Here is a 16391-nt window from a genome sequence, read left to right on the forward strand (position 1 = left end):
AGAGAGAACAACTCTACTCCATCCTCTATATGGCACCCTTTTAAATACTTGAAGATGGTTATCAGATCCCCTCTCAGTTGTTTCCTCTCCAGGCTAAACAGACCAAGCTCCCCCAACCTTTCCTCCTACGTCTTTGTTGCCCTCCCCATCTTTGTTGCCCTCCTCTGGACACAGTCCAGTTTGTCTACATCCCTCTTCAACTGTGGTGCCCAAAACTGAACACAATACTCCAAGTGAGGCCAAACCAGAGCAGAGTAAGTATTTACTCATTAAATATTTTAAAGGTGGTCACTAGGAGGAGGTCAGGGAGTGGATCAGGGGAGGGGATGTTTGTATAGTTCAGCAGTGGAAAAGGCTGCCTATGGAGGTGGTAAGCTCCCCCTCACTGGTGACTTCAGGCAGCAGCTGGACAGATACTTATTGTGGATGCTTTAAGCAGATCCTGCATTGAGCAGCTGGTTGGACTAGATGTCCTGTATGGCCTCTTCCAACTCTATGATTCTATGATAATCACTGTATTACTTTGGGCCAGTTGCTCTCTCATGCAGAGTTGTGGGTTTGAAATGAAAGAGGCAAACCAGCCATGCTACCTTGATTTCCCTCAAGGAAGGACAGGGTCAAAATATACTTAGTGTCTTTGGCTGATTCCAGCTGATCTTCAATATAATTCATTTTTCCACATGGTGAAATCTGTGGATGCTTAAATCTGGAGACTGGAGCCATGAACAGACAAATCTTCCTACAAACCTGAAAAAATATCCTAGGTTTGCTGAAAAATCTGAAAATTAACATACATATGTATATCCATACTTACATAGAAGCAATAAAATTGTTTTATGCTAAAAGGGGGAAAACTTAGGGCAAGTGGGAGCATACACCAAGCTGACAAAACTATTGGACAACGACCAGCAAGATTTCAGAAATCAGCTGTAAATATTTTTTCCCGTGGCATTCAGAAACGGGCAGCAATTGAGTCAATGTGGTATTAGCATGGAGAGATTAAATAGGGCAATTGTTGAATTTGCCTCCTTATTTTTAGGACAAGGCTTTAAAATGTGATTTAATAGAAATCAAACAGATGTCCATTTCCTCATCACAGAAACAGAGGAAAACATGACCAGTTGTATTTTTGCTTAATTTATATGCCCCCCCCCGCCATGAAACAAAATGGCAACCCATTCAAGATGGCAATAAATCGCTCAGCTCAAGAATTAAGGGTGGAGGTGAATTTATTAAAGGCAAGGAAGCACATGGCCTTTTTGATAAACAAACAGAGGCATAGGAATTCAGTACAGGTAAATCCCTGTGTCATTTGTCAAGTGGCCCAATTGATCGGGGTAGAGTTGTCAAGTTTCTCAACTTTCACCTATCTTTGTACCTTTAAGAACTAGAACAATGGTTCTCCCATTTGGGGACACATTGCCCCTTCTGTGGGGTCCTCAGGTTTCTTGCTGCCGCCGCGGAAACAGTGATAGGCAGCAGTGACGTGGACTTGGCAGCGAGGGGCTGGCGGCGGAAGCGGTGGCAGGCAGCAGCAGTGAGGGGCCACCGCCGGAGGAGCCATGGCAATGGCCGCCTCCACACCACCCCAACTGTTGTGTGCTATGGCTCCTCCTCTGCTGGCCACCGCCCACTGCTGCTGCCTCCTGCCTACTGCCGTCACCTTCCCCTGAAGGTACAGTCTGGGCCCACCCCTGCCTTCTGTGAGGGGGAAGGGGCTTCACCAGGGCCTTCCCCAGGCGGGCCCAGCCTATACCTGCAGGGGAAGGTGGCAGTGGCCGGAAGTGGCAGCGGGTGACAGCAGCAGGCGGCAGGCAGGAGCGGCCGGTGGCAGAGGAGCCATCGCAATGGCTGACTCCATTCCACCCCGACTGTTGTGCGCCTGCACGCTCGCGTGCACACCGACCCTGCCGCTGGGGTCACCACGGCCGAAGGCTTGAGAACCGCTGTAGTAGAAGAAGAGTTTTTATATGCTGCTTTTCTTTACCTGAGAGCCTCTTGTGGCACAGAGTGTTAAGGCAGCAGACATGCAGTCTGAAGCTGTCTGCCCATGAGGCTGGGAGTTTAATCCCAGCAGCCAGCTCAAGGTTGACTCAGCCTTCCATCCTTCTGAGGTCAGTAAAATGAATACCCAGCTTTCTGGGAGGTTAAACGGTAATGACTGGGGAAGGCACCGGCAAACCACCCCGTATTGAGTCTGCCATGAAAACGCTAGAGGGCTTCTCTCCAAGGGTCAGACATGACTCAGTGCTTGCACAGGAGATACCTTTACCTTTACCTTACTTTACCTGATGGAGTCGCAAAGCGACTTACAATCGCCTTCCCTTTCTTCTCTCACCAACAGACATCCTATGAGGTAGGTGAGGCTGAGAGAGCCCTGATATTACTGCTCAGTCAGAACAGCTTTATCAGCACTGTGGCGAGCCCAAGGTCACCCAGCTGACTGCATGTGGAGAAGGAGGGGAGAATAAAACCTGGCTTGCCAGATTAGAAGTCTGCACTCCTAACCACTACACCAAAATTGTTCTGTAGCAGCTTTGCCTGTTGTTTTTAGCAGACTGCTTTTTCTTCTACCAACAATATGCCTTTATCGCATGCACTTCTTAAGCTCAAGAAAAGATGCTAAATTACTCCCACTATTCTGTAGCGTCTTGCAATGAATCTGAGCGCTGTTTTACAGAATAGCTGAAGGAAGGCTACCCATCCCTGTTTGTATAATAAACTAGAAAGAAGGCTTACTAGGTGCAAGAAGTAAGGAATTGCTTGGTGATTCACACATATGAAGGGAATAAGCAGGCAAGCTTTTTGAAAATCCTTTTCCAGTTATGTGCAGGGATGCATATTAGTAGGCAGATCTACTGCCTACTAATTAGCGATCTTTCTTTTTAATGTACAGAAATGAACAGCTAAAGATTATATTAAAAGAGTAGGACATTTTTCTCCAGGCTAGCTGGCAACCCTACGAGGGCAGGGGGTTACCCTCAAACAAATCTACTTACAACTAAGTGTCCTACTCCAAGCTGTATTAACATGTCCTTGGATACTGCACAACAGCAACCATTTCAAACTGGACCTTCCTGGACTGAGACGACATTTCAATGCAAGTTATTACTATAGCATGATGGATGACAGCACACTACCCCATAATGTGTGGCTGCAGCTCTGTAGTTTACCTCAACATCTCAAGAGATATAAGGTTGAGAAGGTAGTACTCCTTTAGAATGGGGCAAAAGCTTCTTTAAAAAACACTGTGCCATGGTGGTGTAATTAAGGATACAGAATGAGGCGGCGATTGTTCCATGTATACCTATCATGTTTTGACTATACCTTGAGAAAAACACCTAATGCAGCCATATCCTTCAAAAAGCATCCCTGGGCTCTTGCAATAAGGGCCGTCTAAGCAGGATTCAAATGTAATGCTTTAAAATCCCGAGACAGGTGCTGGGAGTTCTTACAGCCTGTCAAGAAGAGTCAGTTACCAAGGGGAAGAAGCTAGCATTAGAAGGGCAGCTATTTCTCTGGACTGGCTGAGATTTCACAGGCAACTCCATACTAGCTTTTCATCTCCTCCCCGTCCTCCAGCACTTATCAACCAGACAATAGAATCCTGGAAATTGAGGGCAGGTTGGAACAAAGATGCAGAAGGCCAGGCTAGCTAGTAATTAACACCAGGAGAAAACAGTAAGGTCCAATTTGCAGCTAGAGAGCCACAAAATGGCAAGAGAGAGAGAGGATCTCAGGCACTCAAAGGAATAATCATCAGTACAATAAATAACTCATCAGGCAAGAAAATTACCTTTCCCAGACAACCAGTGAGAAATAAATATTCAGATCAGGTTCACTTTTTTAAAAGTCTATGGTATGAACATTACAGAAGAGCAGATGGTGCTGTCATGAGCACGCTAGTGACTGGAATATGTGTACCTTGCTGGATTTACAGAGGCATCTGGCATAGTCCTTTAAATGCTGCCCTTGACACAAACAGCTTCTCTTTGGAAAAGTCAAGGGCAAGCTACGATGCCCCCTGTTTTTAAAAGGTTAACTTTTACCTGCCAATACTTCTGTAGCACACATTATTTTGCATAAATCTGTTCACATGAAATTAAAACATTTAATAGAAACCGCTTGTCAAGGTAATGCCCATGAATAAGGGATCCACATGACCAAATTGTAAAAATCCTGACCATTTGTAAAAATCCAGACCACACACTGCATGACCATAAATTAGCATGTGAAAAACTGAGAAATGATGCATTTCTCATCACAAATCCTTCTGGGAAATCTTCCTTTTGTCCTTCCCTCTGCCTGATTTTCTGGTATTCAGGTAAAACAGTGAAGGGGAAAAATTAATAATATGACTATGGCTATCTTTATAAGAGGAAAAGTATTACTTTCAATTCATAATGTTGCCAGCTAGACAGGATAGGAACTGTCCCTTTAATAAGTTTATTATTGACCTCCGTGCCAAGAGGACTTTCAGCTACTGATTTCCATGCCCTATTAAAGGGCCTGATAGCAATTACATGTAATCTCTGTACACGTTGGATAATGCACTTTCAATGCACTTTCAAAGTAGGAAAATCCAGCTGCAAAAGCACTTTGAAAGTGCATTATCCAGTGTGTGCAGAATAGGCCGTAGTATCAAAAGTTTACTGTGTCTTCGCTTGTGAACACCAAAGCTGTTAACAGGATCCTTCGGGGAGGGCGGTATATAAATCTAAATAAATAAATAAATAAATCCCTCGGGGAAAGAGACAGAGAGGGCTATAGCTTCTCCTCTCCACAGACTGGGCAGGTTGAGCTCTTCCTCCATACAAAAGATGCTTCTGTAAAGTCTGTTTTTAAAGGGGGGGGGAGGCGGAGAAATCTGCAGCATTATTTTCTAGAGCAGTCTTTCTCAACTTTTTTACCACTGAGAACCCCCTGAAACATTCTTTCCTGAGCCCTTACATCCCAGTCAGAAGATGGGAGGGGAGTTGCAAAGAAGGTCTGAATAGGGACATGAGATTCTTCACTACTGATACTCATTTTCTGCATCTTGTACTCTTCAGTATTTCTCTCCTGCTCTAATCAAGCTGTGCCCCTTTGCAATCAGGCATCCTTCTTTTCAGTGCCTTCTGAATGTGCCCAGGGATCTCCATTCCAACTTAAAACTAAGGAATGGGGCTTTGGTTCTTGAAATCTGATATCCTGCAGATCTTGTTGGTCTTTAAGGCACTGCTGAGCTTGACACTTGCTCTTTCAGGTAAGTGTACATAGCTTATCAGCTGATCAAATAAATGGCTGTGCTGGCCTCAACCAGAACTGGGTAAACTGTGGTGTCTGTATTTTAGAGGCCTCAGCACTTACTCTCTTAGGAGAAAAGCAAACAACAAAAATTAGATCCCAGTCTAGGTAAAATGGCTCTGTCAGAAACCAAATGTTACAAGAGATTTGTTTCTAATTGCAAAGGGGGAAGATGAAGTCCTCCCCAAAAAGTATATTATTTTCCCTCATTTATTTTTTATAAAGTTTAGTCTTGCTTTTTTGAAATTCTAGAATCTGTGTAATACAAACCTTGCCCTTTTGCTTCCCCTAAAACCTAGCAGTGTAATCATGCCCCCTTTTTTCTGCATCTCATCTTGTTGGTGCTTTATTTTGTTTCTATAAAAGTGTTGCTCCTTAAATATAAGGTTGCACCAAACTCCACGAGTTCCCCCCTGAGGATTTGGGAGACCTTGCCAAAAAGATGCCAGTATTCAGTACTAGAAGGTAGGCGGGTAGGTAGAATTTGCATCTTGTTGAGCTGAATGAAGAAGACGAAAGGAGAATGATATAAATCTCTTTGGATCCTCACTCATGAGAAAAGCAAGGTATAAATGAAATGAAATAAAAATATAACAAAGATGATGATTGTAAAGGCACATTTATCCTTTCATAATAACCTCTAGTCACTATGTACCAGAGTATGACAAAATCATAAGTGCTGGCTGTTCACAGGCCCTTCATCTTGTCTTTTAACAGCATCCTGGCACACAACAATAGAACATGTGATGCTTTTCTATTGCTACCTCCAAAATATGAATAAATAAATATGAATGAATGAATAAATAAATAAAATAGGAAAAGCAGCACCTACTAAAAAGGAGTATGAGGCTATTATTAAAGGCACCAAAGCAAAACCTCTTTTTAAAAAGTAATCATATTTATGTAAATTATGGGAGAATAAATTGAAAACACAGATTGGATGCATTTATTATTGTTCTGTTGTATTCGACTGGTAACCAGCACAGTTGTTGGAGAATGGGCCAAATGTGGGACCTCTATGGTGTTGCTGTGAGGACCCTGGCCGCAGCGTTCTGGACCAGTGTAGTTTCAGACTAAGGGCAGGCCTGCATAGAGTGAGTGTCAGAGGTCAAGTCTAGAGGTGACCTCGTGTGGATGACTGTGGCCAGGTGTTCTGGGGTCAAGTAGGGTGCTAGTAGTTTGGTGAAGCTGGCAGAACATCAGCCACGCTACTCTTGTGACCTGAGCCTCTATTGGGAAGGAGGCCTCAAAGAAAATGATCAGGTTCCTGGTGGAGTGAGCCACTGATAGCTGCACTCTGTCCATATACTTAGAAGCCTGCTAATACTTGTCCATCTCCTGTGGTGGCTCAACATGAGAAATTCCCTGGGTATGATCCCAGTTGAAAGTAAGTTCACATATTAGTGTGAAAATTCCTCTGTATTTTGAAGATCATGGTGAAATGGATCTTGATCAAATCAGAAATGCCTGAATCACGCTGTGTCTGTGTGCAGGAAGGAAAAAGGGGATGCATGAACATGGCTACAAGCCATGTTTATGTGTGGGATTGCCTGTTCAGGGTTGGGAAATACTTAGGGCATTTCTGCACATCTCAAAAAATAGTGTTATGCGAGCTGAATGGCATAGCGCTAAATATTATTGAGCCTCTAGCCATTCCTCCTTCTTTCTGTAGTCTGCTGCCTTTTCACGCTTCTTACACTCCGCAAGCGCTGCTGGAAATGGCAGAAGAGACCAATGTGGTTTATACCCGAATCTCTTCTGCCTGTCAATCGAGCCAGGTAGCCAGTCCCCTTTCTCCTTTTTTAAAGGTCCCGTGATGCCCACCAATTTATTTTTTAATAAATTAATAGTTCTCCACTGAAACGCCTATGCATCTAATCATAGATGCATAGTGCTTTTTATAATACCACCCCTTATGGAATCAGGAGTCTTGAATCATTTAAAAATTAATCTCATTCCTGCTTTTGGGTTGGGGGGAACTGTACAGAGGCATGCTTTGTGTGACAATTTTGGGGGAAAAATATTTTTGGCTTTGCCTGCATGCTTTTACACCTATTCGTTGCTCCAGGCCATTTGCTTTAAAAAAAAAAAAGGAGGAAAAAACATCCCCACAAGAATGGAGAGGGAGGTGGGTGTGAGGGTGGGACATTGGAGGCAGAGATAGCACTTCTTCACCTCCATACATTTCTTTAGCATGTAGTGTGCTGGTTGTCCGGTGGGGGAAAGCGCTTTTAGTTTGGGGAATCCACTTTTGCTGGCCAGGTGCAGGAGGTTGGCGATGTCATGCAGAGCAGCTGGAATATAGCGTCTTCACAAGGTAAGCATTTCACTATATTTATCATGTGCAGAACAGCCCTTAGGGATTTGGGGAGGGGGTGGAGTCTGAAGGAACTGGGTTTTGAGTGGGAAGGGACTTCAATGAGGTATAATGTCATAGAGTCCATCTTCCAGTGTGGCCATTTTCTCCAGGTGAACTGATCTCTGCTGCTGGGAAATCTGTTGTTATCTCAGGAAATCTCCAGCTACCACCTGGAGGCTGGCAAGAAGAGAAGAAAAAGAAGAGAAAAATGTCCTGTCCATTTGCTAGAGTCTTGAGCTGTGGAAGTGAGCAGCTAAAGCTTTGTATTGGTATGGAGGTACATAGCACCAATTGGTACATAATCTTATTAAAGGAATAGTGCATTTTTTTCCCTGAGGCAGCTGGCAATCCTAATTAATTGAGGCAAAGTTTTTTCTACAAATCACATTTTCCTGCTGCTGCCTATAAAAGCTATAAAATGGTGGAGAAAATGCATGTTGTATTGCTTAGCATGCAGCAGGTAGATTGCTTCTTTGTATTGCCTTCTCCTTGACATCTGGAGGAAAATAGATCTAAATCCACACCGAATAGCCAGGATAGAATTTTTAAAGAATTAATGAAGTAGGTATAGCTGGAGATAAATAGTTTCCCATCTGCATTGAACTCTTCATGATTTTTGCCTTTAAAATATTTGGAACCATGAATGAAATTAGAATAGAAGAGCATCTGCTTCGAATGAAATATTATATAGTTATTATGTAAAGTCATAAACTTGAATTTTGCTTATGTTCTTATGTTGTTTTCTTTAAAAAGGGCACTTCCCCCGCCACCAACCAGAATGTTTGTATGATGCTATAATTCTGTTCATATTTCTCAAAAACAATTTATTCTGGACAGCATTTGACAGTTCTTCTTCATCCTCACCCCCCTCCCAAACTGTGCATATAAATAAAGTACATATAAATAAACTAAAGTCATATGCTCCCACTGTTTAACCTCACCTCTGTGTTCTTCTCTTCCCACTCTGTTAAATTTTAGATTATAAACACACTAGCCTGCTCTTATCAGATCAGAACTGATAGGTCTGTGATGTCCGTGGACTACAATTCCCAGGAGTCCCTGCCAGCATTCGTTGGCAGGGGCTCCTGGGAATTGTAGTCCATGGACATCTGGAGGGCCGCAATTTGACTACCCCTGGTTCAGTAGATGCAGACTACAAGTTCTTTGAAAACAAACAGCTTTTTAAAAATCCAACACCAAGTCCAAACAGTAAACAACAGAACCCCTTGAACTTACATAAATTTCAGGCAGCTCACCAAGAAACATGATTGGTCCTTAACAGAGCCCACAGATTGGTCCATTACCAGAGTCTCAAGTTAGCCCATTGATTGGTTAGTCTTCAAGCCTTTGCTTGCTAACTTTGGGCTGATCCTGCGTTGAGCAGGGGGTTGGACTAGATGGCCTGTATGGCCCCTTCCAACTCTATGATTCTATGCATACTCTGGTGTTGCATAGAATCTCCACATACATAACAAGAACTAGGGTTAGGCCTAGTTAGTAGTTGTAGAGGAGACCACCAATAAAGTCCCAGGTTGCTGCTTGGAGGCAGGCAGTGGCAAATCACCTCTGTTAGCCTCTTGTCCTGAAAAATTGACTTATAAGTCAGTTGTGACTTGATGGCACTTTCCGCCATCAGATTACTCAAGGACAAGAATTTTTCTTTTGCTTTGATTTTGTAAAATGCCTTGCCACATTAATAATAACAATTTTAGCCTATCTTACCTTTGTTGATAGAAAGGCAGGAGCTTTGCATGTTTATTGGCAGCTATCCAAATCTTACCTATTCTTCTTTGTCCTTTATCTCCCCTACTCTCACTCCCTCCCCCAATATATTTAGTTCAGCTTTACAACTGCTACTATCAGTGCAAGTTTATTGCACATTTCAGTGTGAGGAACAGAAATGTAACCAAAATACCAAAGAAAATCAACAACATTGTTGTGCTAGTATCTTGGCATCAACAGCTAGATCCATTTCCTTCTGCCTCTGAACTGCGTAATGGCTTTCCGCCCCTTATAAGGATAGTAGAATCATAGCAAGAAAGAGAAAAAGCATGTAGGGAGACAATTTTTCTTTAACTAAACTTCTTCCAGGCTGTTTTGGGGGTCAAATATATATATACTGAGGATCAATGGCAAATCACCAAGCACTATATACAAGGTAAAATTTGTGATGACAGAAGAGCTGAAATGAATTTGCTCTGAATTCTTAGTGGATTTTTATATTGACAGTTCTCCAGAACCTGTCTGAATGAATATTTGCTGAATGTTCTGTAAATATCTGTATACACAGTTACATTTGAAATTAATATTTGTCAGCATTTGATTATTGACATGCAACAGCATTTAGTACCTGACTGGGCTATCATTGTCATTACAAATTATTGCTGCTTTTCAAGCTCTTTAAAAGCTTACTCTGTGGTTAGACCATTAGGACCTCTCTGTGTGTTCACATATATTCAATAGCATCTTAATTATTTCATTAAGATCAAGTCCAGTGACCCAACAAGCATACCTGTTGTGCGGCAAGTGCTGTTTATTGGTAATTAAGACTCTAGCTGGAGTGTTCAATAAGCCTCCTCTTTTTCTGCCATGCAAGCACAATTTTCACAGGGCTTTCCTGCACAGGTGGCCCTTGAATCATGGGATTTTGCCAGTGCATTCCTGCTGCCAGTAAGTCCTTGTCCCTCTTCCACCTAATCACTCCATTTTACATTCCTGATGATACACTTCAGAGGCTACATTCACTCATCCTAAGGGGAGGGAGGGAAGTCATATCCCATCGTAGCACATCTCTCTCAGCAACAAGACTAACTCTGCCCATGCAATTATATGAAGAATGGGATTTTTTTGGATTTGGCTAGTGGAAGGAAAATGTGAATTCCCCATAGCTTTATCTATAGAACAGTTCATTTGAAATGACATTTTTCCTTTTAGCATGTTCAGCATTGGTTTTTGTCTCCACAGGGCCCTGTTGTCTTTGGAAAACCCCTGGAACTGATACAGTTAACTTGTATTAATGCTTACCTGTATTCATTTCCTTAGGAATGCCTTCTCAGACCAGTACTCATTCTCTTATAGAGGTTTTCAGAAGTAGCAGGTCATTCTTCAGACTCCAACGGTCTGCTGATATTCAGAAGTGACCAGTATCCAGAGCAGTCCATTCTTTTACTTAATTCTTGTTAATGATTTACAGCAAAAATGCTGATATTACTCTAAAGTTGTTTATCCTGAACTGCTGCAGCTTTGAGGATGTCGATTGTTCAATGGAGGAATCCTTTGTGTTGTGTTATCCCCCATACCATTCTGTTCATTGACGGTGGACACATAGGGTTGCCAGCCCCAGGTTGGGGAATACTGGGAGTTTTTGTGAGGAAGAGCTTGAAGAAGGCAAGTTTAGGGGAGGGAGGGACTTCAGTGGGAAAATGCCATGGAGTCCACCTTCTAAAGTGGCTATTTTCTTCTGATGAATTGATCGCTGTTCCCTGGAGATCAGTTGTAATCCAGAAGATCTTCAGCTGCCACCTAAAGCTCTCCTATGGGTCAGCTGTCGCCATGTTTTTTGATCTTGCACTGCTTTCGTTGTATAATGCTATGGCCAGTGTTCATTTTGATCGTATCTCACCATGTTCTTTGTTGGCCTGGTTTCTGTTTGCCCTGACCAGTCCTGATAATTGGTCTCGCCATTGAGTTGTGAGCTGGAGTTTTATGATTTTGCCTTTCAGTGAAATATCAGGTTTTATGCACTCTAGTATTTCCTTGTTTGTGACTTTTGTTTCCATGGAATCCGCAGAAGCCTTCTCCAGCACCAGAGTTCAAACTAATCAAGTTTTCTCCTGTCCAATGTCTCCAACTTTCACATTCTTATTCTTATATTTAAATTTATTGCGCGCCTCTCTCCGAGGGCTCGAGGTGGGTTACAATGTTTGACTAAAACCCCCATAAAACTCCTTAAACACTGGCATAAAAATCCCTTAAATACAATACAAAACCCTGAAAAAAGAAAAACCAGAAAAGATGCTGCGGCAGAAAATACATACCCAACCTAACAATCCCCTAACACACTAGCAGGGAGAGGGTGAACAGAGGGCACTAATGTACACTGCTACCGCCCCTCATGTACGGCGGGCCCAGATCTTCAACCATATACCTTGTGGAAGAGCTCTGTTTTGCAGGTCCTGCAGAACGCTGAAAGATCCTGCAGGGCCCTGCAGCTCTCCAGGATCTCATTCCACCAGAGCAGGGCTAGGACCAAAAAGGTCCTGGTCGCGGCCTGGCGAGCTAGTGCCCACAGGATGAAGAGCCCTGCGGGAGGCATCGGGCAACAGGCAGTCCTTCAGATATGGTGGGCCCAGACCGTGTATGGCCTTGAAAGTCAAAACCAGAGCCGTGAACCATATTTGGACAGCTACTGGCAACCAATGCAGCTGCCTCAGCACAGGCTGGATATGGGCCCTCCATGATGTACCTGTGAGGACCCTAGCAGCTGCATTTTGTACCAGTAGCAATTTCCAGATCAAGCCCATGAGCAAGTTACAGAAATTTATTCTGGAGGTGACCGTCATGTGGATCACAGTGGCCAGTTGATTAGGGGGCAGGAAGGGCACTAGTAGCCAAGCCTGGCAAAGGTGGAAAAATGCCTGGCTAGCTACTTTTTTGACCTGTGCCTCAAGCATTAATGAGGCATCCAGAGTCATCCCTAAATTTCTGGCTTGGGGCATGATCTTAAGTTGTGTCCCCACCAGGGAGGGTAAGCACGCTTCCTCCTTTGCCCCCTACGACCCAGCCAAAGGACCTCCGTCTTGGAGGGGTTGAGTTTCAGGCAACTCTGCTCGAGCCATTCTGTCCTTGCTTTTCTATGCTTGGTTCAAGCTTATAATGCATTAAGGCAGTCCGGTCACTCAAAGCCCTGGAGGAAAGGCACTAGCTTGGTATAGTGGTTAGGAGTGCAGACTTCTAATCTGGGAATCTGGGTTTGGTTCCATGCTCCAACATATGCAGCCAGTTGGATGACCTAGGGATTGCCACAGCACTGATAAAGATGTTCTGACCGAGCAGTAATATCTGGGCTCTCTCAGCCTCACCTACCTCAAAGGGTGTCTCTTGTGGGGAGAGGAAAGGAAGCCACTTTGAGACTTCTTCAGGTAGAGAAAAGCAGCCTATAAGAACCAACTCTTCTTCTTCAAAACAACAGTCAATCAGAAATCAGCTGTGAGGCAGTTTTGAGCTATTTAGCGGATAAAATCTCAACACACTGTTGTGACCTCTCACCAACCTTGAACTAGAGGTTCCTTGGCTACCTTTGGTGGTGACATTGAACAACTTCAGATGGCTCATGCTGACTGAAGTAGACAAGATACTAGCTTCAGTAGGGCTGATCACATGTCCACTAGAACCCTGCCCCTCGTGCCCACTTAAAATGGCTGACAAGAGGATAGGGGTCCCCCTCTGGGAGATAATCAATCAAGTGAGCAAGCACAATTCCCAGGCCCAGATGGGGAGCAGCTGTCAGTGGTTCACTTCACCAGGAACCTGGGCATGATCCTAGATGCCTTCTTCTCTGTGGAGGTACAGATCACAAGTGTATGGTGGCTTGCGGTGTTCTCACGGGAACACTGTGGGAGGCTCACATCCATCCCATACTACAACAACTGCACTGGTTACCAGTTGAATCCTGGATCAAGCTTAAGGTTTTGGTAATCATTTTAAAGGCTATATGCAGTCGGGGCCCAGTGTATCTGAAGGACTGCCTCATTGCCTTCTCCCCAGAGAGCACTATGTTCAGCCAACTCCAACTGGCTAGTTATCCCTGGTCCCAAGGAAGTATGTTTGGCCTCAACCAGGGCCAGATCATTTTCTGTCCTGGCCCTCACCTGGTAGAATGAGTGCCCAGAGGAGATCCAGGCCCTGACAGAGCTAGCACAGAGTTTTTCTGCCAGGTATTGACTCAATTGACTCAACAACAATGGCCAATTGACTCAACATCAATGGGCCCCATAACCAGTGCTCCCCCCCTCTGATATGCCCACCAAGTATGCCATGAGGCAAACTGGCACTGACTAATCTGCGGGGATTCAGTCGATATGTTAACGGTTAAGTTATTAATTATTAGTCATGTTATTTGTTATTGTTATTGCTGTTATCACTGTTATTATTAATTGACACAGTTCTCCAACCTATATTGTATTTTCTGGCTTAAGTTCCCCTTAAACTGCCCTGAGCCACAAGAGGAGGGCAGTATATATAGATATAATAAATAATTAATTGCTGAGCAACCCAGAACAATTCATTGTTTAATTTCCATACTGCAACCACTGTTAGTTATCCAAGAAAAATGAATGAAAACTGAATTCTTGAATGCATTAATATTAATAAATGATATTAATTATGTTCTATTACACATACTGATAAACGCTTCTCATCTAGTATTCCAGCTATAAGGTAGCTTGCCAACTCCTACTAAACAAAAGAATCCCCTCCATCACTGTTTACTTTAGACTTGCAGATATTGAAAATGGCACTTCAGAGCTATCCTTCAGGCTATGATGCTATGATAAAAACGAAAAGGGGAGTGGACTAGAACTGGAACCATAAAAACCCAGCTGGTAACAGTTAGGACCTTCAATGGTTGAATATCTGTATTATTGTTAAAATTATATTCCTTTCATTGTGCACAAGTTTTAAAAACAATGTTAGGAATTAAAAACATATACTATGCGAACCAACAGACCGATGCATTTCACCTCCTATAGGGCCTTCTTCAAAGGTCTGGTTTTAACACACACCAGTTCTTAACACATATAAAATATGTACAGCAGCCAATACGAGCTTCAAAGTAAGAGCTGTAAAGTATCAGAGTCACTTAATGAAAGAAGATGTCTAGTTATCAGTCATTAGCTCTCTTCCAAAGGCTGCCCCAAATTTTCAATGCTGTGTTTCCTTATTAGTGCATGTATTGCAATGAGTGAATAATAAATGACATTAATGATGTTCTATTACACATACTGATAAATGTTTCTCATCTAGTATTCCAGTTATAAGGTAGCTTGCCAACTCCTCCTAAAACAAATTAAAGAATCCCCTCCATCAGCATGGAGCCTCTGTTTAATTAGGCTTGCAGATATTGAAAATGTCACTTCAGAGCTCTAACAACATCCTTCAGGCTATGATGCTATGAACTTTGTTCTGTGAGATCTAATCCCACAGAACTCTGTGCCCTTTATTTCTGCCTAATACTTCAAAACATAAACATGTTTAAAAGAACCACACTGGATCAGACCAAATATACATATAGCCCAGTATCCCATGTCCCATAGTAGCCAAGGTAACAAGTCAGTGCCCTCCCACAGTGCTCCCCTTACTATTGACGTTCAATGATATTGCCTCTGAAATTAGCCATTTTAAGTCAGCTAAGATAATGGGTATTAACAGATTCTGAGACAATAAATTCTATGACTTATTTATGCATTGGATTGAGATTTTTTTTTGGTACTAAATCTATTAACAATCAGTTCATTGTGTGCCTCCAAGTACTAGTATTATAGGACAGGGAGAAAAAGTTCTCTCTGTCCACTTTCTCTGTATTACATACATTTTTATAAATTATCATATGCCTCCCCCCTGGTAGTTTCCCTTTTGAATAGATAATTCAGAATGAAACATTGATTATCATTTATCGAACTCTTAAAATAATAGAGCAAGAAGTGACTCAAATAAGGTTCCACATGATATTTTTATTGACAAGTTGGTAAAATGGGATATGGATCCTATTAATGTTAGGTGGATCAATAACTGATTGACAGATCACACCCAGAGAATACTTGTTAATGGTTCATCATCTTTTTAGAGAGGAGTGACAAGTGGACTGTCTCAGGGATCTGTCCTGGGTCCTGTATTGCTCAAAATATTATTACATGATTTGGATGAAGGAATAGAGGGGTGCTTATTAAATCTGCAGATGACACTAAACTGGGAGGAGTAGCAATCACAACAGAATCAAGATACAGGATGATCTTGGCAGGCTGGAAAACTGGGCTAAATTGAATGCAATAGTGATAAATATAAAGTTCTGCATTTAGACAGGAAAAATTACATGCATCGTTATAGAATGGGGCAGACTTGCCTTGGCAGTAGTATGCATGAAAAGAATCTAGTGGTCTTAGTAGGCATACACTGAACATGAGTCATCAGTGTGACTCAGTGGCTAAAAAGGCCAGTGGGATTTCAGGCTGTATCAAAAGAAGCATAGCATCCTGATCACGCAAGGTGACGGTTCCGCTTTACTCTGCTCAGACCTCACTTAGAATACTGTGTTCAGTTTTGGGCACCACAATTGAAGAAGGATGTAGACAAACTGGAGCATATCCAGAGGAGGGCAACAAAGATGGAGAGCATTTTGGAGACCAAGTCATATGAGGAGAAGGTGAGAGATCTTGGTCTTTTTAGCCTGGAGAGAAGATGACTAAGAGATGGTTTGATAGCCATCTTCAAGTACTTGAAAGACTGTCATAGAAGATGGAGCAGAGTTGTCTTCTTTTGCCCCAGAGAGTTGGATCAGAACCAATGGCTGAAATTAATTCAAAAGAATTTTCAGCTAAACATCCAGAAGTTGTTTCTGACTGTTAGAGCAGTTCCTCAGTGGAACAGGCCTCCTCAGGAGGTGTTGGGTTCTCCTTCTTTGGAAGTTTTAAAGCAGAGGCTAGATAGCCATCTTATAGTAATTATGATTCTGTAAACTTAGGCACATTGT

The 16391-nt window shown here is 42.7% G+C and overlaps 2 protein-coding genes across 5 annotated transcripts in view; one reads left to right on the forward strand and one right to left on the reverse strand.

Moving 5' to 3' along the window:
• The window catches only part of SSTR2 (somatostatin receptor 2), a 35752-nt gene extending 24947 nt beyond the window's left edge, over positions 1 to 10805 (reverse strand). For 2 of the 4 annotated variants that reach the window (XR_013229499.1, XM_077328306.1), the window contains exon 1: positions 10670 to 10805. The gene's annotated coding sequence lies outside the window, so the exon portion shown is untranslated. The remainder of the gene's footprint in view (positions 1 to 10669) is intronic. The other 2 variants (XM_077328309.1, XM_077328308.1) reach the window with 1 other exon arrangement.
• Positions 1 to 16391, forward strand: part of SLC39A11 (solute carrier family 39 member 11) — a 402448-nt gene that overhangs the window by 1374 nt on the left and 384683 nt on the right. The window lies entirely within an intron of this gene.

Source organism: Paroedura picta, chromosome 3, assembly GCF_049243985.1.
Source record: "Paroedura picta isolate Pp20150507F chromosome 3, Ppicta_v3.0, whole genome shotgun sequence".
Lineage (NCBI taxonomy): Eukaryota > Metazoa > Chordata > Lepidosauria > Squamata > Gekkonidae > Paroedura > Paroedura picta.